This window comes from Macaca fascicularis, chromosome 11 (assembly GCF_037993035.2).
Source record: "Macaca fascicularis isolate 582-1 chromosome 11, T2T-MFA8v1.1".
Lineage (NCBI taxonomy): Eukaryota > Metazoa > Chordata > Mammalia > Primates > Cercopithecidae > Macaca > Macaca fascicularis.
The window spans coordinates 82,568,995-82,592,264 of record NC_088385.1 but is presented as its reverse complement, the minus strand read 5'-3'; the positions used below and the strand labels follow the sequence as shown (position 1 = coordinate 82,592,264).

General features: G+C 40.1%; 1 long non-coding RNA gene and 1 pseudogene across 1 annotated transcript in view; one reads left to right on the top strand and one right to left on the bottom strand.

Moving 5' to 3' along the window:
* Positions 1 to 23,270, top strand: part of LOC102135541 (uncharacterized) — a 229,265-nt gene that overhangs the window by 29,197 nt on the left and 176,798 nt on the right. The window lies entirely within an intron of this gene.
* Positions 16,541 to 17,659, bottom strand: LOC102137590 (large ribosomal subunit protein uL10 pseudogene; annotated as a pseudogene).

Here is a 23,270-nt window from a genome sequence, read left to right as displayed (position 1 = left end):
AGACAGGACCATAAGACTTGAGACAAAGGGAGTGGAAAAAGAAGTAAGCTACAGAATGTTTGATCTGATCAATAAATAATAAAAGAGTAGCTACATGTTTTGAGTATTTACATTGTATAAGTTAGATACTAGGTTAGGTGGTTTGTATATACACTGCCTTTTATAGCCACCCTACAAGATAGCATTATCATCTCCAATTTACAGATGAATGTTCTGAAGCTGAGGAGAGCTGGGATTCATAGTTTGTCCCATGATAAAGCTTACTTTCTTCACCCTACACCATATTGTCTCAGATGTGTCATAAATAAAAACGGGAAAGACAAAGAATAAAAATGAAATCTTAAAATTCTCACAACATAACAGTAAACAAAGCAAACAGTCCAATTAGAAAATAGGTAATAGACATGAAACATTTCACTGAAAACATATACAGAAGGCAAATTAAGCACATGAAAAGATGTTCTACATTGTTAGCCATTAGGAACATGCAAATTAAAACCATAGTGAATTTAAAATTTAAATTAAATTAAAACCATACAGTACATCTATCAGTGGCTAAAATATAACAGCAACAACAACAAATGTAGCGATGTAACCGTCCAGTGGGTTCATCTTTCCCACTGCCTAGACAGAGCCAATTTATCAAGACATGGGAATTGCAATGGAGAAAGAGTAATTCACACAGAGCCAGCTGTGTGGGTGACCAGAGTTTTATTATTACTCAAATCAGTCTCCCCGAGCATTTGGGGATCAGAGTTTTAAAAGATAATTTGGCAGGTAGGGGCTTGGGGAGTAGGGAGTGCTGATTAGTCAGGTTGGAAATGGAATCATAGGGAGTTGAAGTGAGTTTTTCTTAATGTCTTCTGTTCCTGGGTATGATAGCAGAACTGGTTGGGCCAGATTACCAGTCTGGGTGGTGTCAGATGATCCATTGAGTGCAGGGTCTGCAAAATATCTCAAGCACTGATCTCAAGCTTTACAATAGTGATGTTATCCCCAGGAGCAATTTGGGGAGGTTTAGACTCTTAGAGCCAGAGGCTACATGACCCCTAAATTGTAATTTCTAATCTTATAGCTAATTTGTTAGTCCTGCAAAGACTGGACACCAGGCAAGAAGGGAGTCTTTCTGGAAACGGCTGTTATCAATTTTGTTTCAGAGTCAAATCATGAACCGAATTCTTTCCCAAAGTTAGTTTGGCCTCCACCCAGGAATGAGCAAGGACAGCTGAAGGGTTAGAAGCAAGATAGAGTCTGTTAGGTCTGATTTCTTTCACTGTCATAATTTCCTCCATTATAATTTTGCAAAGGCGGTTTCAGTGACATCACCCGTACTGGCAAGGATGTAGAGAAACTGGATCATTGTTACACAGCTGATGCTACAGAGACTCTGGAGAACAGTTTGCAGTTCCTTTAAAACTAAACATGCAATTACCATATGGCTCAGTAATTGTACTCCAGGGAATTTGTCCCAGAAAAATGAGAGCTTATGCTCACACACAAAACCTGTACACAAGTGTTTAAATCAGCTTTATTTATAATAGCCCATAACTAAAAATGACTTAGATATTCTTCAACAGATGAATGGTCAAACTGTGGTATGCCAGTACCATGGAATACTACTTGTAAATAAAAAGAAATGAGTTATTGATACATGCAACAGTCTGGATGAATCTCCAGAGAATTATGCTGAGTTTTTTTTAAAAGTCCATCCCAAATGATACATGCTCCATTATTCCATTTATATAATATTCTTGAAGTGACAAAATTATAGAAATGGGTAAGAAATTAGAGGTTGTGAAAGGAAAATATCTTGGGCTCCCAAAATGACTAGGGAAAACTCAAGCTGGAAACTGCTTAGGGCAAACCTGCCTCCCATTCAATTCCAAGTCACCCCTCTGGCAGAGACAGATGCATATGTGATTGCCTCTTTTGGAAAGGCTAATCAGAAACTCAAAAAAAGTAACAGGTTGTGTATGACCCATCTGTGACCTGGAAGCTCCCTCCCCACTTCCAGTCTTTCTGCCTTTGCTTCAAGTTGTCCCGCTTTTCCAGACTGAACCAGTGTACTTCTTACATGTATTGATTGGCATCTCATGTCTCCCTAAAATGTATAAAACCAAGCTGTGCTCTGATCACCTTGGGCATATGTCTGTGTCTCGGGTGCGTTCTCAACCTTGGCAAAATAAACTTTCTAGATTAACTGAGACCTGTCTCAGATTTTCTGCATTCATACTTTTAAAAGGGCACCATGAGGGATGCTTGTGGTGATGAAAATGTTTTGTATTTTGACAGTATCAATGTCAGTATCCTGGTTGTGGTATTGTACCATAGTTTACAAGTTACCATTTGGGAAATCTGAGTAAAAGGAACATAGGATTTCTCTGCATTATTTCTCACAATTGCATGTGAATCTACTATTACCTCCAAAAAAAATTTTAATCAAATAAAAAATGAACATTATTAAATATGAATAAAATTTATTTTTTATTTGAATAAATATTTGAATTTGTTTAAGAAATTCATGATAGCAAAAAAGGAATTGGATTGAATAGGTGAAATGGAACTGGTTTAGCCTGAGAAAGCATTTCCTGCCTTAGTAAATGTCAAGGTAACAGGGCCAAACATTTTGGTGTCCACTTTGAATCCTCTCTCTCTAACTGCTATATCTGATCAACTGTTTTCTTCCTCAAAATTCTCTAGAATATACTCATCTTTGGCAGGGCTTTTAATGCCACCCATACATATGGTGACTTTGTGAGAATAACGAAATGATACCTTGTCTAGCTGATGAAAAAAAAGGGTTCCTTTTTTCCTCCTGCTGGGTCACAATCCTTGGCCAGGAGACCAAGTCTGATTTTCAACAACCATCTGCCCCTTGGGAAAGTGCTTTGTGCAGGGCATGGCTTTCTGCATGGCTGTATATGGTGGCCTTTGCCTTATTATTTTCTGCCACCCTTATCTTCACTATGGCGCGAGTCAGCATGATTTCTCCCCTGCAGCATTCTCCTAATTCTCCTTACCTCCAATCTTGATTTTCTTCAGTGCTTTCTCCACACCGTAGCTAGAATTTGCTTTCTGAAATACAACTCTGATCATGCTGCCTCACCAACAACCCTACAATAAGCCCCCTTTGTCCTAAGTAGGGAATCTAAGCTCTTGGGGTATGGCAGATGTGCCATCCTCTTCCTGACCCCACCAGCCTTTCTCCTCTCCACTTTTTCAACCCTCTTCTTATCTTCTACTGTCCTGCAGCTCACGTGGGCCATTTTCCCTCATCTTTGATGTTTCTCTGCCTTGAATACCTGTTCTACTCTTAACCTCCAGCCTTTTATCCGACTGACTTCTACATGTCCTTCAGAACTCAGCCCAGACATCCCCTCTGGGAAACCTTTCTAATCTCGTGAGCTTGAGCTGCGTGTTTCTCTGTGCTCACATACTCACTCTGAACCATAGCCCTGAAGACACTGGTTTGTAATTGTCTGTCTCTGCATCTGCCTTCCCCATATAGCTGCTAACTTCTCCAGGACAGGAACAATATCTTTTTAAATATTGTAACCCAGAGATCTACCATAGTACTTCGCACATTGACCAATCTCAACTGTCAGCTGGTAACACCTTTTTTTTTTTTATTAAGTGAATGCAAAATCATTTAGTTAACTGTTCTAGAAAATGTGAAGCTAGGGATAAGGGAAGAAGGATGGAAAGGCAACTACTTTCCGGACTTTAAATGTTCAGTGCCTCTGTTACAATGTCTCTGGAAGCTTTTTGATCTAAGGGGCTTTCACTTCTTTCTAGTTCTGGCATGGAATTGGAATTCGAACTATTTTTCACACCTGCTTTAGTGACTCTGAAGGAATGTATCAATTAAGCAAAGAGCAAACCACTGGAAACAGTTCTGACAGGGTTATTCCAAAAGGATCTGCATTGGAAAACAAGGTCTGAACTGATATCTTTAATATCTTACATAGCCATAAAATCAGGGAATGTGTAAAGGCCTGCAGGTGGGTGGCTGTTGATATTTAAAGCACGGAATTTTAGAATCTTCAGACATTCCTTTCAATGGAAGAATTATTGCCCAACGATGGGAGTATTTATTTAGCTCTGCAGAGCCAGAAGACACCTTTTCCCCCTTTTTTTTCAGCTGTAGGAATAAGGACCTGAGTGGAAACTGCCCGTACAATTATTGACCCTCAAATCCTCCATGATTTCCTTCTCATCTCTGAACACCCAGATGATCTTGCTCCTCTCATCATGTTTAAAACCTACCATTCTGTCCTTCCAAGGGGAAACATCAGCTGCCATGAAATGGGAGGAATGTATTTGATTCTTTTCCTCACTCTGCAAAGACCATACCAATAACGTAACATGTGGGATCACAGAAGGGTATCGGCACCTGCTGTAGGTAAACAAGAGATACAACATTTTATTCAAGTCTTTATTTCTTGTCTTCATAGCTCATAACTTGTATTTTTTAAATTGACTTTTAATAGTTGTACATATTTTTGGGACATATGTGATAGTTTTATACCTGTTTACAATGTGTAATTATCAAACCAGAGTAATTGGGATGTCCATCTCTCTTTTTTAAAAAATTACATATATTTTCTCCCTAGAAAAAGGGCCAAAAAGCTTTTTCTCTAAAGGGCAAGATAGTAAATATTTTAGAATTTACTGATCATACAGTCTCGGTCATAACTACTTAACTCTGCCACTGTATGCAAAAGCAACCACTGACAATATATGAGGGGATTTCAAAAAGTGCATGAAAATTGAATTAAAAAATAAAAATTAAAAATATAAATTTTCTTAATCAGCATAAGCTTCAGGTTCAAGACATTTTTGTAAGTGATGATACCAGCCATTTAGTTCATCTCTAAAGAACTGGGAGTCCTGGGAATTCACCATGTCAAAGTAATGTTTTTTATATTATTAACTGAAGAAAAATAGGTGCCCTTTAAAGATTTTTTTATGATTAAGAGACAAAAAGAAGTTAGAAGAAACTGAATCATGACTCTAAGATGGAAGCCTAATGATTTCTTACCAAAACTCTTGCAAATGGCCCTTGTTTGATGAGAGGAATGAGCAGGTGCATTGTCGTGGTAAAAAAGGATTCTAGTGAAGCTTTCCTTAGTGTTTTTCTGCCAAAGCTTTGGCTAACTTCCTCAGAATACTCTCATATTAAGAAGATATTATGGGCAGGTGTGGTGGCTCACGCTTGTAATCTCAGCACTTTGGGAGGCCGAGGCGGGCAGATCACCTAACGTCAGGAGTTTGAGACCAGCCTGACCAACATGGAGAAACCCCATCTTTACTAAAAATACAAAATTAGCCAGGCATGGTGACACATGCATGTAATCCCAGCTACTTGGGAGGCTGAGACAGGAGAATCGCTTGAACCCGGGAGGCAGAGATTGCAGTGAGCCGAGATCGCCCCATTGCACTCCAGTCTGAGCAACAAGAGCAAAACTGCATCTCAAAATAAATAAATAAAAATAAGAAGATATTATTGTTCTTTCACTCTTCAGAAAGTCAATGAGAAAATGCCTTGAGCATCCCCCCAAAATTGTTGCCATGACCTTTGCTCTTGGCTGATTCACTTTTGCTTTCACTGGCCCCCTTCCACCTCTTGGTAGCCATTGCTTTGATTGTGCTTTGTCTTCAAGATTGTACTAGTAGAGCCTTGTTTAATCTCCTGTTACAATTCTTAGAGGAAATGCTTCAGGATCTTGATACTGCATGCTTAAAATTTCCATTGAAAGCCCTGCTTTTGTCTATAGCTGATCTGGGTGCAATTGTTTTGGCAGCCATTGAGTGGAAAGTTTGTTCAACTTTAATTTTTCAGTCAGAATTGTGTAAGAACCAATGGAGATGTCTGTGGTGTTGGCTATTGTTTCTGCTGTTAATCATCAGTCCTCTTCAATTAAGGCATGAACAAGATTAATTTTTTCCTCACAAATTGATGTGGATGATCTGCTGGTGCTGGCTTCATCTTAAACATCGTTTCATCCCTTCTTAGGATGAGTGATCCATTTGTAAACTGCTGATTTCTTTGGGGCATTGTCCTATAAACTTTTCATAAAGCATCAGTGATTTCATCATTCTTCCACTCAAGCTTCACCATAAATCTGATGTTTGTTTTTGCTTCAATTTTAGCAGAATTCATATTGTTCTTATAGAGGCTCTTTTCAAACTAATGTCTTAGCCTTGTTTATGCCTCAAACTACATCCTTTTTAGATATGCTGTAACCAGTTGGCATGAGTTTATTTTGGTGCAAAAAAAATTTGAACTCCATTCATAGTTTTTTTCATAATATGCATTTTCCATAAACTTTTAAAAGACTCCTTTCATATAAATGAATGGGCATAGTTGTGTTCCAATCAAACTAAGCACTGAAATTTGAATTTCATATAAATTTCATGTGTCATAAAATATTATTTTTCTTTTGATTTATTTCCAAGCATTTTGTTTTTACTTCACAGACTGCTCAAAAATAGATAATGGGCCAGATTAGGACTGTAGGTTATAATTTGTTGGTCTTTGCACTAGAATGTCAACTAGAGAGTGAAGGGATTGGATTTGTGCTTTTAGTCAGTGCATCTCAAATTTAAATGTGCATATGGATCATCTGGGTTCTGTTAAAAATGCAGATTCTGTTGTAAGAGTTTGCATTTTTAACCAGCTGCAGGACCATGCTGGTGCTGTGGTTGCTGACCACACCTTGAGTAGCAAGGTGTAAATCAGCAGTTTACAAATGGATCACTCATCCTAAGAAGGGATGAGATGATGTTTGAAAACCTTGCTACTCAAGGTTTTCAAAGATTGCATATTGGCATCCATCCATGCAAGAGAGAGCTTGGATTGTAGAGAGACTGGATGGGGATGGGAGTGAGTGGTAAAGAGGAGTTACGAGGCTTTGTAATCATTCAGGATTGCACTAATGAGGGCCCATCCTAGGTCAGGATCAATGAGGTTGAAGAGGGACAGATGAATATGAAAGACTTCTGAGAGATGGACTCAGCAGGTCTTGGTTGCTCAGTGGATGTAAGAGATGGAGGGAGGAGAATTGAGGATGACTACAAGATTCTGTTGGTCAATGGTGCACTTAGCAGAGATCCCAATGATCCATACAGAAGTGGGTAGAGAGTAGGTGCTTAATCAGTGTTTGTTGTTTAAGTGAAAAGGCAAGGGGAAGAGCAAGCTGGGTTGGAAGGGGATGGGAGAGAGAAGAGAATTACCTCAATTTGGGGTAGTTTGAGTTTGATTCTTCAGAAACCAAGAGAAAGTAGCAAAGGCAGGTAATGTTTGGAAGGCAGAATGCTGTCCCACGTGGCTGGTCTGGGAATGTGTTGTTTTCCATCAACTGAGAATTTGACCCAGAACAATAGCACTACACATTGGGTGTCCCTTATCTGAAATACTTGGGACCAGAAGTGTTTAGGATTTCATGATTTTTTTTTTGGTGGATGGGGAAGGGGGTGGATTTTGGAATATTTGAATGTATACAATGAGATATCTTGGGGATGGGACCCAAATCTAAACACAAAATTCATTTATGTTTCACATTCACCTTATACACATAACCTGAAGGTAATTTAATGTTTTTAGTAATTTTGTGCTTATGAAAAAGTTTTGACTGCATTTTGTCTGCAACCCATCCCATGAGGTCAGGTGTGGGATTTCCCACTTGCAGGGTGATATCAGTGTTCAAAAAGTTTCAAAGTTTGGAATCATTTAGATTTTTTATTTCTAAACTAGAGATTCTCAACCTATACCAACCAGGAAGAGCATAAGCTATACCAAAAGTATGCTGAGGGCATTTACCACCTTGCAAGAGTTCTTATATAAATGTTTAACTTTATTCTTATTTTACAATAGAAATTTTTTTTTACAAAAAACCATCGGGCTGTGCACGGTGGCTCATGCCTGTAATCCCAGCACTTTGGGAGGCGGAGGCGGGCGGATCACCTGAGGTCAGGAGTTCGAGACCAGCCTGACAAACAAGGGGAAACCCCATCTCTACTAAAAATACAAAATTAGCCAGGCGTGGTGGTGCATACCTGTAATCCCAGCTGCTTGGGAGGCTGAAGCAGGAGAATGGCTTGAACCTAGGAGGTGGAGGTTGTGATGAGCCAAGATTGAGCCATTGCACTCCAGCCTGGGCAACAAGAGCGAGACTCCGTCTGAAAAAAAAAAAAAGAAAGAAAAAAAGAAAAAAAAAATCAAGGAATCAGAATTTGTTTGCAAATATTTTACAGCTCTGGCCTAAGAATCAACTTAATTTGAATATTATACCATAAGGCCTGTTGTCTCAGGTTTTCTCCACTCCTATGTTTAATTTAGTTGTTCTACTGAAGACACTAAACATCTCTCATGTATCAAAAGAATTTGTCATTTGTGTAATATTAGGTAATGCATTCTTAGATGAGGCAGATTTTTTTTTCCTGTTTTTGTTTTAACACACTTTTACCTTTCCAAATTCTGATGAAAGAAAATCTTTACCTGAATTTGCTGGTGATCTGTCTGTCGCTGGCCATAGAAAAACCCCAAACATACCAGCAATGTTTAATTAACAACCTCCTGAGTCTTCCTCTGTCTCTAGTCCTTCCCTCTTTTAATCCATTTTATGCATTTTTGCCCAATTAATATTTCTGAAGCTTATCCTTGATCCTATTACCACCTTGTTCAATAAACTTAAATGGCTCTCTGTGGTCTACATAAGTCCACACTCCTCAGCCTGCTTTTCAATGTGCACCACCATCTGATTTCCATAGACATTTCCAAAAGATTTCATATTACTCACTTTTACCCACCCCACCCAACAACCAAATCAAACTCACTGCTTCCTCGCAGGTCCTGCTCTTCCTGGCCTCTGGGCTATGATGCAAGAGCTCCATCCACCCACTCTCCCAGCCTACTCTGAGCCCTAAAGTTCTTTGAAGTTCAGGCCAAACTTCCTCTTCTCCATGAAGCATTCTCTAATTTCCAAGTTGGAAAGAATATTTTTTTCTGTTTTTAATTTTCAGAGTTTTTTATCTGTGCAGCAAGGTATGGCAGGAAGGTTATAGATCTCTAGAATGTAAGCTCAAGGTAGGACGTGGTCCACTTATTCATTGCTGTGTCACCACTGCCTAGGCAAATGACTGGCATATAGAAGGCGCTGAATAAATATTTATTGATAAGTGAACAAATGAATGAATGAGTGACTAAATTAAGATGAGTGCACTTTAAATTCAAGGCTACCGTCACATGCAAATGCCTAAGACATGGATTGAAAGAAGGTAGGGGCTTAATATGTTAAGTTCCTTTCCCTTTATTATCTCTTTTATGGCAGTTGTAAATCTCAGATGTATTTATTTCTGCAGTGTCTGGGACCTAGTGTCGGAGGGAAAAGAAATAAATCTTGAGCACTTACTGTCTGTTAGGTTCTATGCTAGGTGCCTTATATTCACATCTTGTTTTAATTCTCCATAAGAATTCTATAAGGTAAGTATTATCCTTTCCATTTTACCATGGAGAGAAGCTAAACTCAAAGATATTTGTCACTTTGGGAGCCCAGGAGCTCAGGACCAGGCTGGGCAACATGGTGAAACCCTGTCTCAACACAAAATACAAAAATTAGCTGGACATGGTAGTACATGACTATGGTCCCTGCTACTCAGGAGGCTGAGGTGGGAGGATTGCTTGAGCCTGGGAGGCAGAGGTTGCAGTGAGTTGAGTCATCCTACTGCACTCCAGCCTGGATAACAGAGCAAAGAAAAGAAAAAAGAAAACTTCTTATAGGTCACAGATTTCATAAGTTGTAAAGCTGAGATTTTAAAGCCCAGTCAACCTGATGCCCTTATTACTCACATATAATAACATGGGTTATTAACTAATAAATGACAAAAGTGTGATGCAAAACCATGTTTACCCAACTTTCATATTCCTACAACTTTATTGTGGTGTCTCTCAATATGTCACTACATAGCAAGTGCTTAATAAAGGAATAAATAAATAAATACATTTAAAATAAACTAGTAAAAATGAATGAATTATAGAGCTAGTGGATTAAGAATAAGCCATGCTTTCCTACTAGAAAATCATGAAGTCAGATTAATGTCTGTTGACATGCGAGCACCAATTGCTTTTGCCAAAAGAACAAGGTTAGCTACAAAATGGAAATAAGTTCAAATTGACAAATGGTCTGTTGCTGCCACCATGGAGTCAAGAAGATCGGCACCCATCTTTGATGCCTGCCGTCTTAATTGCAAGGCCAGGCATATAGTTTATTCTTAGTCTACAACCGCAGTCCTGAAAAGCAGCAGCTTTGGTTGTCTTCAGCGGTCATACACAGCAGGTCCTAGACCATAGTAACACCCACTCCGGTGGAAAGTTTGAGGTAAAAGTCCTCTCTGACTCATCTCTTCTGACTATTCAAATCACAAAATTAACCAGGGTGGGTGCAGAGGAACTTGTAGCTGAGAAACTTCTGAGAGATGTTAAGTTATTCACAGGTTATCAACATTAGTTATCTCACCATATAAGAGAACTAACAAAGTAATTCTACCATGAAAAATGTCTTCTCAAATCTTGAAGGCTATGTCCCATTCGGTCAGTGTGCAACTTTGGAAAGCTGCTTAACCTCTCTAACCCTCAGTTATCACATGGGGGTAACAGTGAGTGCTTTATCTATTGGTTTCAAAGGATTAAGTAAAAACATTTCACACTATGTTCAATAAGGGTTTAATTAAAAATACCATTTTACATCTATCACACTACTTTCAGCACATCTGGGAATTTCTTCCAACAAGACACTGACTGGAAGGAAGCTGGACCAACTGTCTAGGAATTGATCCTGTCATTGAAAAGAACTTCATATATATATTATTTGCAGCACTATTGTAGGGACCTAGTATCCTAAAAGTATCTTTTAGGTGTGTGCAACGATTCTTAGATATTTGAGAAGGATCTCAGAGTGTCTTTCAGATATTTGCAATACATTGATTACAAATTGCTATTGATTTTGATCTGATTTGTATGGGAATAAATCCTGATTCTCATGATTAATACAATAATAATAAAAGCTACATTTTATCAGCACTGGGTAAGGGTTTGGTATGTATTATACTAACTTCTCACAATGTCTCTGTAGGGTAAAGATTATTGTCTTCACTTGCAGATATACAACCTAGATTCAAATTAGCTTATGTAAGTTGTCATCCATATCATAGACAGTAAGCGGCAGACCTGTGATTTAAGTGCGGGTCCGTCTGACTCCAAAGCATGCGTTCTTTCCACCAAGTCACATGAACTTGGAACCCTTAGCCATATGGTCACAACCTATCACATTCATCTCACCGAGAAACATGGAGCGGTGTATCAGTGCGATCACTCTGCTAGAAGATAGGAGTACAAAGATGAACGAGGCATAGGAGAACAAGCAGCTTTGGTTGTCTTGAGCTGGGTCATCCATAGCAGATCCTAGACTATCGTAATACCCGCTCTAGTGGAAAGCTGGTTCTTTAAGGATTAATAGTTCAGAAAGGGGAGGCAGAGGAATACATGGGACTTGTGAAAAGAAGCTGATTAATGTATACGTTGAGAGGAGCTGGATTAGATAAGACGCTGGAGGAGGTGATGCCTTAGCTAAGTTCTGAAGAGTGAATAGGCATTAGCCAAGTGAATGAATGGAGTTGGGTATGAGAGAAGACTGCGCTAGGGAGAAGGGATAATATATGCGAAGACGTGTAGGCGGGGAGACAGAGGCACATTTGGAAACCTGCAAGGTGTTTAATGTATTTGGAATACAGTGGGTCCTCAAATAATATTGCTTCTTTCAACGTGGCTTTATTATAACATTGATTAGGAAAAATGATCAGTTCTCTGCTGGGGTCACCGTCTGGGTGGAGTTTGCACATTCTCTTCAGATCTGCATGGGTTTTCTCTGGGTATGCCTGTTTCCTCCCACATTCTAGAGATGTGCACATATGATTAACTAGTGTGTCTAAATTGTCCCAGTCTGAGTGTGTATGTGTGTCTCTCTGTGTGTGTGTATGCTTTGTAATGGAATGACGTCCTGTCCAGAGTTGGTTCCCACCTTGCTCCCTGAACTGCAGGGATAGGCTCAGACCATCTGCACCTTGAACTGGAATAATGGGTAAATAATTATCTTACTTGTTTTTATTAATCTCTCTTAAATGTCCATATAGCTCACATTTATTTCAATGTGTAATATTAGACATGTTTGGGGTCTTTATTTAGAAATTTGTTTTTGTGTGGTGGAAATATGTCACCAAAACTTAGCTATTGTTCATATCAATTAGCCTATGGTAAAATAATTTTCACTCTACATCGTTTTGCTTAAAGTTGCAATTTCCAGGAACCTATCAATGATATTAAGTGAGGACTTACTGTATATGGAGAGGAGAGTGGAGAGCATGAAGCTTTGGCGTAAAGGTAAGGAAATTGGGCTTTATCATAATGGATATTTATATTGATGCAGGATGGAATTTAGGTTAGGAAACAAGAGAAGGACAAAGGAGCTCGTAAGAGGGAACAGCCATGGACCAGGGAGGCGAGGCTGGAAGGAAAAGCAAATGAAGGCTGGAGGAAGCTCATAATTTGAATGAATGGTTCAGAAGATGCTGGGAACACACCTTGCCAGGCTTCCCATTACTCCATGTATCACATCCTGGTCCCTGGTGGAAGCAAAGCTGTGGAATTACTAATAAGACGTTGTTCAAAGGGTTATTATATTTATCTCTCCATCCATTCTTAATCAAGGGCTTATGAATAAGAACAGTTTCTAAATGCTATTTATTCAGAATCTTCTCCACTAATTTGTCTCAAGAATTAGTCTTTGCTAGAAACTGTAGAACTGAGCCAAAGTGAATTCCTGCCAGTGTGAATGAGGTCAGAATACCTGAGTCACATAAGGTCCAGAGGGCAGGTAGCCAGCCAGGGCGCCTCTGTGCTAGCCAGGGTGTCTTAACAAGAGCCTAATGAATAATTTTTTGTTCTGAGGCATATGGCTTTTAGTCGAAGAGGACAACTCCTAGACAACTAGCTAGAACTTTGCAGAAAGGAGAGCAATGTTGCTTGACCATAAATGAAGGAGAATTACTTGGTGCTGCCATATTCTCTAGGGGGCAAGTGCAGCTTCACAAAAGGGTGTCTTTTTTTGCCAGCAAAAACTAAAACAAACAAAAACCTTCCAACTCTTAGCTAAGGGGAATTCTGTGGATCTAACTTGTGTTCTTACTCCTTATAACTTCTTGTTATTTTGTTCCTTTTAAGTTCTTGTACTTTATATAGGAGGTAGTAATTTGGAACTTGGTTGACTTAACTACCCTGGTTGCATTGACATACATAGCGCTTAAATTGTGCCCAACACATTTCTAAGGGCTTTATGCATTAACTCGTTTAATGTTTTTACACTCCTAGAAGGTAGGTAGATGCTATTAATATCATCATTTCCAGTTTGCAGATGAAGAAACTGATGCAGAGAGACAAACTCATAGTAAAATAGCTATCTAGTCGAGTTTTGGACCCAGGGAGTATGGCTCCAGAGTCTATGCTTGTGACCTGGGGTTTCCAAGTTTTCATATGAAGTAGAAGCCGTGGAAAAGTATGTTAAGATGTAGAATCCCAGGCCATGCTCTCAGAAATTTGAATTTAATTTGTCATAGAGGGCCCTAGGTATTTCCACTTTTAACATGTGCCCTATATGCTTATGATGTGGGTGTTCCTCAGACTACACTTTGAGAAACATTGCTCTAAACTACTACATTATCCTGTCTTGTCACTGTTGTTGAAAGTCTGATTGTGCCCTGTTTCCTGCTATCCCAGTACACTGCAGAATGCAAAGAAAAAACGATGTGAAAATAACATTCTGTGGATGACTTCTATTTATCTATCATCTATCTATCTATCTATCTATCTATCTATCTATCTATCTATCTATCTATCTATCTACCTACCTACCTACCTATCTATTTTTGTATATATTTTACAACATTGGTTCTGTCTATATACATATAAATCAGTTTGAATGAAACCAGTTTTAAGTGAAGTTTTAAAAACTTTACATGATATCAAGTATTTCTTTGGACTTAATCTTTATTTTTTTTATTCTTTGAGACAGAGTCTTGCTCTGTCGCCCAGACTGGAGTGTAATGGTGCGATCTCAGCTCACTGCAACTTCTTCCTCTTGGGTTCAAGTGATTCTCCCACCTGAGCCTCCTGAGTAGCTGGGATTACAGGTACCCACCATCATGCCCGTCTAATTTTTGTAGAGATGGGGTGTCACCATGTTGGTCAGGCTGGTCTTGAATTCCTAACCTCAGGTGATCCACCTGCCTCAGCCTCCCAAAGTGGTGGGATTACAGGTGTGCGCCACCGTGCGTGGCCTGGACTTAATATTTAGCTATCTATTTTTATGCTCTATAGATTCATTTAGAAATAAATTTGTGGTCACTCTAAGAAGAGACAATCCTTGTATTTTTGTTACTAGATGCTTTGTGATCAAAAGGTGACACATGTGTATAGTTCTGATACTGGGGTCAGAACTAATGTTTTTTGTGTCATTTTATAATGGCCTTTTAATGCATGTCGCTATGCTTTGAGAATGTGACCTGGTCTATGGCATTTTCCTATTTATTCAAAAATGTCTAGTGTTTCTTGTGAGTTTTACTATATTTCTTTTAACTCTCTGCCATAATTCTTATGCAACTGTGAAAAAAGATGTGCTGTCAGAGTAGAGTGAACATTGAACTCAGTGCTAAAATGATCAGATACTATTTGGAGTCTCATTTTTAAAATCTGAAATAAAAGCAGTATCTTTTTTCAATCTTATATTTATCTAAATTGGGTATTCAGAGGCATCTGTTTTTAGGTTAAAATTATAATTCTTTTCCACTTGATAGAAAAAAGGGAAAAAATAATCAGAAAGTCCTCACCAGTTACAATGTAGCCCTCTGAATTGACAAAGGTTCCAGACAGCTTCATCCTCTCCCTTAACACCAATATCCTTGGACTTAGAATGAATGTCCCTTCCTCTAACTATAACTAAGTGAAATGATGTGAGAGACAGAGCTCTTGCTTGGGGAAGAGAAAGAGGAGGGTGGGGGATGAGATTTTCTAGAGACTAGAACAAAGGAATCTTAACAAAGATGGCAGAGACTCAGAATGCTTAGTGCATCAATAGAGGCAGGAACCAAAGTTAGAAGGGAAGAGAGGAACTTTGAATGACAGTGAAGTGTGAATTATTTTCCATATCCTCCTTTTATTCTCCAGTGGACTCAAAATCTTGTGTTGTGATCCATCTCCTAAGAAGCAGCTTGTCTCTTGTTTCCTTTTGCCTGTGACCATGTTCCAGAAAGTTCTGCACTCATGGGCCTAAACACTGAGAAGGGACCACTCCATTTCCCCCACTTTCCAACTGAAGCTTTGTACTGTTTTGGCAGCCTGGGTGGATTTAACCTAACTTAGAAACTTTCCTATAAGGATACAGTTATTTTTTATTTTTTTATCCTCTTTAGATTGGGGGTATGCCAAAAAGAAATAATTGACTTCTGCTTCTGACCAAGATGAAGTAACTGAGACCAAGTTTATCTTTCCAATTGAATCAATGAAAAAAAAACCAGGCAAAATATATAGAACAAAGTTTGTTAAGACACTGGACATCAGGTGATGAAAAAGTGATACCTGGGGGATGGGGAGCAAACAAGGTGAGCTCTGTATTTGCCTCAGGTTATTGCTTGAATGAGTTCCCAGGTGGCTGTCCAGGGAAAGGAGACGCAGGTGGGGCCAGTGGACCCAGTGAGTTGAGAGGACCTGAAAGTCTAGGAAGACAAAAGCAGCTAGAGTTTGCAGGGCAGGGTTCTGGAGAACAGAGAGCCACAGAAGAGAGAAGTCCAGAGACCTGCTAAGGGTCTCCTTTCACTTTTTTGTTTGTTTGAGACAGAGCCTCTCTCGTTCTGTTGCCCACACTGGAGTGCAGTGGTATGATCTCAGCTCACTGCAACTCTCCCTCCCAGGTTCAAGCGATTCTCCTGCCTCAGCCTCCTGAGTAAGTGGGATTAAATGTGTCCACCACCATGCCCAGCTAATTTTTGTATTTTAGTAGGGACAGGGTTTCACCATGTTGGCCAGGCTGGTCTTGGACTCCTGACCCCAAGTGATATGCCTGCCTTGGCCTCCCAAAGTGCTGGGAGCCACTGTGCCTGGACTCTCCTTCAATTTTTATCTTTTTTTTTTTTTTTTTTTTTTTTGAGATGGAGTCTCACTCTGTCACTAGGCTGGAGTGCAGTGGTGCCAACTCTGCACCACTGCAACCTCCGCCTCCCGGGTTCAAGCAATTATCTGCCTCAGCCTCCTGAGTAACTGGGATTATAGGCGTGTGCACCATGCTTGGCTAATTTTTGTATTTTCAGTAGAGACGGGGTTTCACCGTCTTGGCCAGGCTGGTCTTGAACTCCTGACCTCATGATCTACCCACCTCTGCCTCCCAAAGTGTTGGGATTACAAGCGTGAGGCACCGCTCCCAGCTGTCTCCTATGATTTTTTTTTTTTTTTAAACAAGTAAGCCTTTATTTCCTTGTTTTGCAAATAAAGCTGGCTAAGTTGGTTGCTTTTTGGTGATTAGTCAGAGACCAAATCCCATATCCTCATCCGACTCCTCCAACTCTTCCTTGGCTTCAACCTTAGCTGGGACTGCAGCAGCAGCAGCAGCAGCAGGAGAAGCCACAGTGGCAGCGACCACAGGGGCAGCAGCCACAAAGGCAGATGGATCAGCCAAGAAGGCCTTGACCTTTTCAGCAAGTGGGAAGGTGTAATCTGTCTCCACAGACAAGGCCAGGACTCATTTGTACCCGCTGATGATAGAATGGGGTACTGATGCAACAGCTGGGTAGCCAATCTGCAGACAGACACTGGCAACGTTGCGGACACCCTCCAGGAAGCGAGAATGCAGACTTTCCTCTGTGATGTCATGCACTTCAGGGTTGTAGGTGCTGCCATTGTCGAACACCTGCTGGATGGCCAGCCCAAAGGAGAAGGGGGAGATGTTGAGCATGTTCAGCAGCGTGGCTTCGCTGGCTCCCACTTTGTCTCCAGTCTTGATCAGCTGCACATCACTCAGGATTTCAATGGTTCCCCTGGAGATTTTAGTGGTGATACCTAAAGCCTGGAAAAAGGAGGTCTTCTCGGGCCCGAGGCCAGTGTTCTGGGCTGGCACAATGACTTCACATGGGGCAATGGCACCAGCACGGGCAGCAGCTGGCACCTTATTGGCCAGCAACATGTCCCTGATCTCAGTGAGGTCCTCCTTGGTGAACGCGAAGCCCACATTCCCCCGGATATGAGGCAGCAGTTTCTCCAGAGCTGGGTTGTTTTCCAGGTGCCCTCGGATGGCCTTGCGCATCATGGTGTTCTTGCCCATCAGCACCACGGCCTTCCCGCCAAGGGACATGCGAATCTGCTGCATCTGCTTGGAGCCCACATTGTCTGCTCCAATGATGAAACATTTTGGATAATCATCCAATAGTTGGATGATCTTAAGGAAGTAGTTGGACTTCCAGGTCGCCCTTTCTTCGCTGGGCATCACAGTGGTGAGTCAGGGATTGCCACGCAGGGTTTAAAGACGATGTCACTTCCACGAGGATGCCTGGTGAGAGAAGCTCCTTTGATTTTTAAGGAGAATGTTGCTGGGCACATGTGTGTGAGAAAACTTCTCTTGCCTCCCAGAAAAATTAGAAGAAAAAGTACCAATAACTCACACAGAGATAGAAATAGTGCCTATTTCCATCACCCAGATGGGAAAACTTATAATTCATGGGACATTGGGTAGAATACTTAGAAAAATATTGTCTAGCAGTGGAGAATTATTAGCTCTAGACTAAATGCTGCTCTGGTATTGCCTAATGAATCTCAAAAGCATGATTCAAATGTGTCAGACTGTTTCCAAGTAAGGTAACTGTGTCTTTGAACAAAACTCAAAAATATCTGTAGAAATGCATATATATCCAGCACCCATCAAGGGAAAATTCAAAATGTCTGGAATTAATTTAAAAATTCCTAGGCATGCAAAAAAGTGGTAAAATATGACCAATGATGAGGAGAAAAACCTGTCAATTGACACCAGACCAGAACTTGCTTAGATGTTAGAAATCGCCAACAAGAACATTTCAACAGTTATTGTAACTGTATTATTCTATAGCACAAAAGCTATAGCAAAAATGTTAAGTTCAGACCTGGAAAATAAAAAAGGTCCAAATTGAACTTACAGGGCTGAAAGCTATAATGTCTTAAATTAAAAAGACACTGTATGAGGTTAACAGCAGCTTAGACATTTTTAAAGAAAAGATTGGCCAGGTGCGGTAGCTCATGCCTATAATCCCAGCACTTCGAGAGGCCAAGGCAGGTGGATCACCTGAGGTCAGGAGTTCAAGACCAGCCTGGCCAACATGGTGAAACCTCATCTCTACTAAAAATACAATATTAGTTGGGCCTGGTGACATAGTCCTATAACCCTAGCTACTAGGGAGGCTGAGGCAGGACAATCACTTGAACCTGGGAGGCAGAGGTTGCGGTAAGCTGAGCCATTGCACTCCAGCCTGGGCAACAAGAGCAAAACTCTGTCTCAAAAAAAACAAAAACAAAAACAAAAACAAAAAACTAAAATGAAACATAGAGACAAAGGAATAAAAAAAATTTTTTAAAGTGTCAGTGCACTGTGGGACAACTTCAAGCAGCTGAAAATATGCATTGTTTACTTATTCAAATAGCTAAAAAGACTTGAATATGCCAAATGTTGGCCAAAAAATATATATATATATATATTTATATATATATATATATGGTCTAGCTATTCCATTCCCAAGTATTTTCCCAAGAGAAAGGAAGTCAAATGTCCACAAAACAGACTTGTTTGTAGATATTCATAGAAACTTTATCTTGTAAGTATTAAAACTGGAAACAACCCAAATGCCTATTGACAGATGAATGGATGGTATGTCATCCATTTTTATGGTATATCCATACAATGAACACTGCTTAGCAATAAAAAGGAATGAACTATTGATATACACTGTAGGGATGAATGTCAAAATAATTATGCTAAGTGAAAGCAGCTAGACAACAGAGAGTACATACCATATGATTTCTTTTCTTTTTCTTTTTCTTTTTTTTTTTTTTAAGACAGAGTCTCGCTGTGTCACCCAGGTTGCAGTGTAGTGGTGTGATAGTGGCTCACTGCTACCTCAGCCTACCCGGTTCAAGCAATTCTCCTGCCTCAGCCTCCTGAGTAGCTGGGATTACAAGAGCCTGCCACCATGCCAAGCTATTTTTTTTTTTTTTTTAGTACAGCCGGAGTTTCACCATGTTGGCCAGGCTGCTCTCAAACTCCTGACAAGTGATCCGCCTGCCTTGGCCTTCCAAAGTGTTGGGACTACAGGTGTAAGCCACCGTGCCCAGCCCCATATGATTTTATTTATATAAAATGCTAGATGATGCAAAATAATCTATAGTGACAGGAAGCAGACCAGGGATTGCCTGGACCCACGGCAGGGATTGGGGAGGCAGGTAAGTGAGGTAGTGAGAGATTAAAAAGGGGCACAGAAACTTTTGAGGTTATTAATATATTCACTCTCTTGATTATGTTGATATCATTTATTGTGTGCTGGTTATGCATATAGTAAAGTTATTTTGAAAAAGAAATAACTTTTCCCAAATGATGAGCCATGTGTCTTATATAGAAGACCCTGGAATCACTTAAAAAATAAGATAAAGCAGGAAATGTTTTGTTCCACAACAGTTGGTAGGAGAAGTCTTTTTTCCCTGTTAAAACCCATTACTCTCTGGAATCTAGGCCTCAGGAATCTGGGGAGGGGCTAGAGGCATAGTCTCTAGGCTGTACCAGCTGAGGCTCCCCACGGGGAGACAATCCCAGGGCCACACTGCAAGGGATAGTCATGAAGGTACAGAACTAAGTAAATGATGTGCCAGGAAGGAGGAGCCAAACACAGACCAGAGGAAAAAACGATAGTGTTGTGAACTCAAAAGGAAGAATTAAGATGCCACGTGGAAAGGGCTGGAAGAGTCTAAAGGTTAGTGAGAGGAGGTTTAGAGGCTGAAAGGAATTAAACAGAAGTAGAGAAAGGCAAATGCAGGCTCAGGCCAACATGGGAGTCTCTGGTAAACAACAGTCATCCCTTTGGACTTCCTGTGGTCAACGTTTGATGTGCTCTGCTGCTGCAAAGCAAAGCTAAGAAGCAACAGAAATGCATGCAACAGTTATAAGGCGTTGCATAATTCATAAGATGATTTCATTGTGTAGGTTATAGTAACATCTAGATAGAAACCCTTGGCAAATGTGGTGGAAGGGAAAAGAAATCGAAAATCGATTTATTTAAACATCAATGAAAAAAGGTACTCAGAAGGTTAAGTGTTTTGTCCTTCCGCAGGGTTCCATCAAGGTATTCCCATTGGTCTGGGCTATGAGATAGAACAGCTTTTAATCTATGTGCATCAGCTGGTACTTGAAGAAAGGTGTGCAGTTAGGTGTAACAGATTTCGTTAATAGTGTTTTATAATTACATTGCATTTTCAAATTTATAAAATTCTTTCACATGTTTTATCTTTCTCATGTAGAGTTCCTATTTTTTAATCAGACTGATTAATTACTCTGTTAAAGATTATTTATATCAAATAATTTATAAAGTAAATATTACAGTAGTCAGAATAAAAAGAAAGATTCACTCTGGGTCATTAGCTACGGTTAGAAATAATCAAAACATAGGCTGGGCACGATGACTCACGCCTGTAATCCCAGCACTTTGGGAGGCCGAGGTGGGAGGATCACTTGAGGTCAGCCTGACCAATATGGTAAAACCCCGTCTCGACTGAAAATACAAAAATTAGCCGTGTGGTGATGCATGCCTATAATTGCAGCTACTTGGGAGGCTGAGGCAGGAGAATCACTTGAAACCAGGAAGCAGAGGTTGCAGTGAATGATCATGCCACTGCATTCTAGCCTGGGTGATACAGCCAGACTCCATCTTTAAAAAAAAAAAAAAATTAATCATCAAAACATAACCTTTAATAAGGAGTCTTAGAAATAATTAAACTTGCATTGTCTAATACAGTAGCCACTAACCACATTAAAACATATTTGTTTTAAATTTAAATTGATTAAAATTAAATAAAAGTAAAAATCCAGTTCTTCAGTCATTGTACTTACATTTACATACGCAATAGTGCTCAATATCGCTAGGGCTACCATGTTGGATAGTGCAGATATAGAACATTTCCTTCATTGGCGAAGGTTCTATTGGACAGTGCCAATCTAGACAAATCCACTCCTGTTTTTAGTGGCTAAAAACATACTTTTAAATTGAATTTAACTTTAGAGCTGGAGAATTTGAGGCCCACAGAAGTTAGTGATTTATACAAAGTCACACAAGAAGAACCTGAAAATGGCCCAAATTTCCTGACTTCTATAAGAGTGATCATTTTAGCACCTCATACCACCAAACTTTTATTTTTAATTCTGCTCTTGAATAAGAGAGGATTGGATACTCCAAGCTGGCAAGTAATTGAACACTCATTTAGTTTTTTGTTTGTAATTTACACTTATATTTGAAGTTAGGCAGAGCTAACTTCAAACAGTATTAATGATGTCAACGCTATAAAGACATGATGTTGAGGAACTTGGAAGCATTTCAGTTTCCTTGCTCTGTTTCTTTTTACACGTTCTTGTTCAAGCCACTCTACTCCATGCTGGGACCAGACAGTTTGTTCTTAGGTTAACAGAAAAACAGGCAGAATCGCCTCCTCTTAAAGCATCCCTGGAGCACCAGGTGGGAAAGGGCTCAGATTTTTAAAGGTTGCTCAGTGGGGCTTTGAAAATTAAAGAGAGCCCAGAAGAGATGTGGAGAAAGCATGCAATTACATTTGAGAAGGTGTAGCCTTTCCACTGGGTGCATTCTTGATGAGACAGCAAAGTGAGTCATTAAACAGTAGGCTGTCAATAAAGCTGAGACCCAGATTTGCTATGGATCAGTTGCAATGCCAAAAATTTAACCGTCTAAAAAAGCCATGGGCAGATCCTTGGTGAACCCTTGGACCTGTTTGCATTACAAGCTTACAATCTTTATTTTTCTGAAAAGAAATAGAGAAAGGAGTAGATGTATATTGAAGAATTGCTGATGAAATGCAAGCGTTCCTTATAAAAATTATGCAGGATCATTTTGGAAGGTCAATAATTTATAGCCTTTTTACTGGCCTCGGGGAAAAATGATCACTTCCACATTTGAATTTTAGTAAAAGTTGTTTTTCCTGGATCTCCATTAAATTTCATCCAGCTTTTGGCAGAAATTGTCTTCCTGGACCCTACTGGAGTGCTGGCTGACGAGTTACATCTTCCATGGGGCCACAACTCCCTAACGAATTCTGGGAGAGCAGCCTGTTTTTGTTACCAGACGCTGGAGGATGCGTGACATGCCATTAACCTTCAAAACTGGCTCTGCACAAGAGTACTGTCAACAGATGGTGACTCTGACTCTCTCTCTCTCTCTCTCTCTGTCTCTCTCTCTCTCCCCTCTCCCTCCCTTCCTCCTCCATCCCCAGGATATCTTCTGGCACAGAATGCTCACTGGTTTCAAAGGGAAATTTGTGTGTGACACAGACATTGTGGAATGTAGAACAAAGACTGGAGCAAAGTCTCTTGTATTTATAATTGCGGACTATAGGAATTAAATGCACAGAGTAAGCCATCAATAGTGTTTATACGTGAAGACAGGCATACCTGTGATGAAATGAACATTTATGCTGAGAGGCAGGCTCTTTAGGATCAGGGAAAGGTGTCTGGGAACTGGGTGGAAGAGTTCAAAGCCAGCATTGGGCTTAGAATTTTGGCCCAGCCATTTAACTTTTCAATCTCTCACTTTGCCTTTTCAGTTTTTATCAGTGGAAGTCAATAATAATTAGGGCATTGTTTATCAGTTACCCCCAAAAAATGTAATCCCAGCACTTTGGGAGGCCGAGGCAGGTGGATCACGATGTCAGGAGTTCAAGACCAGCCTGGCCAAGATAGTGAAACCACATTTCTACTAAAAATACAAAAAAATTAACTAGGCATGGTGGTGGGCACCTGTAATCCCAGCTATTCAGGAGGCTGAGGCAGAGAATTGCTTGACCCCAGGAGGTGGAGGTTGCAGTAAGCCTAGATTATGCCACTGCATTCCAGCCTGGGAGACAGAGCGAGGCTCCATCTCAAAAAAAGAGAAAAGAG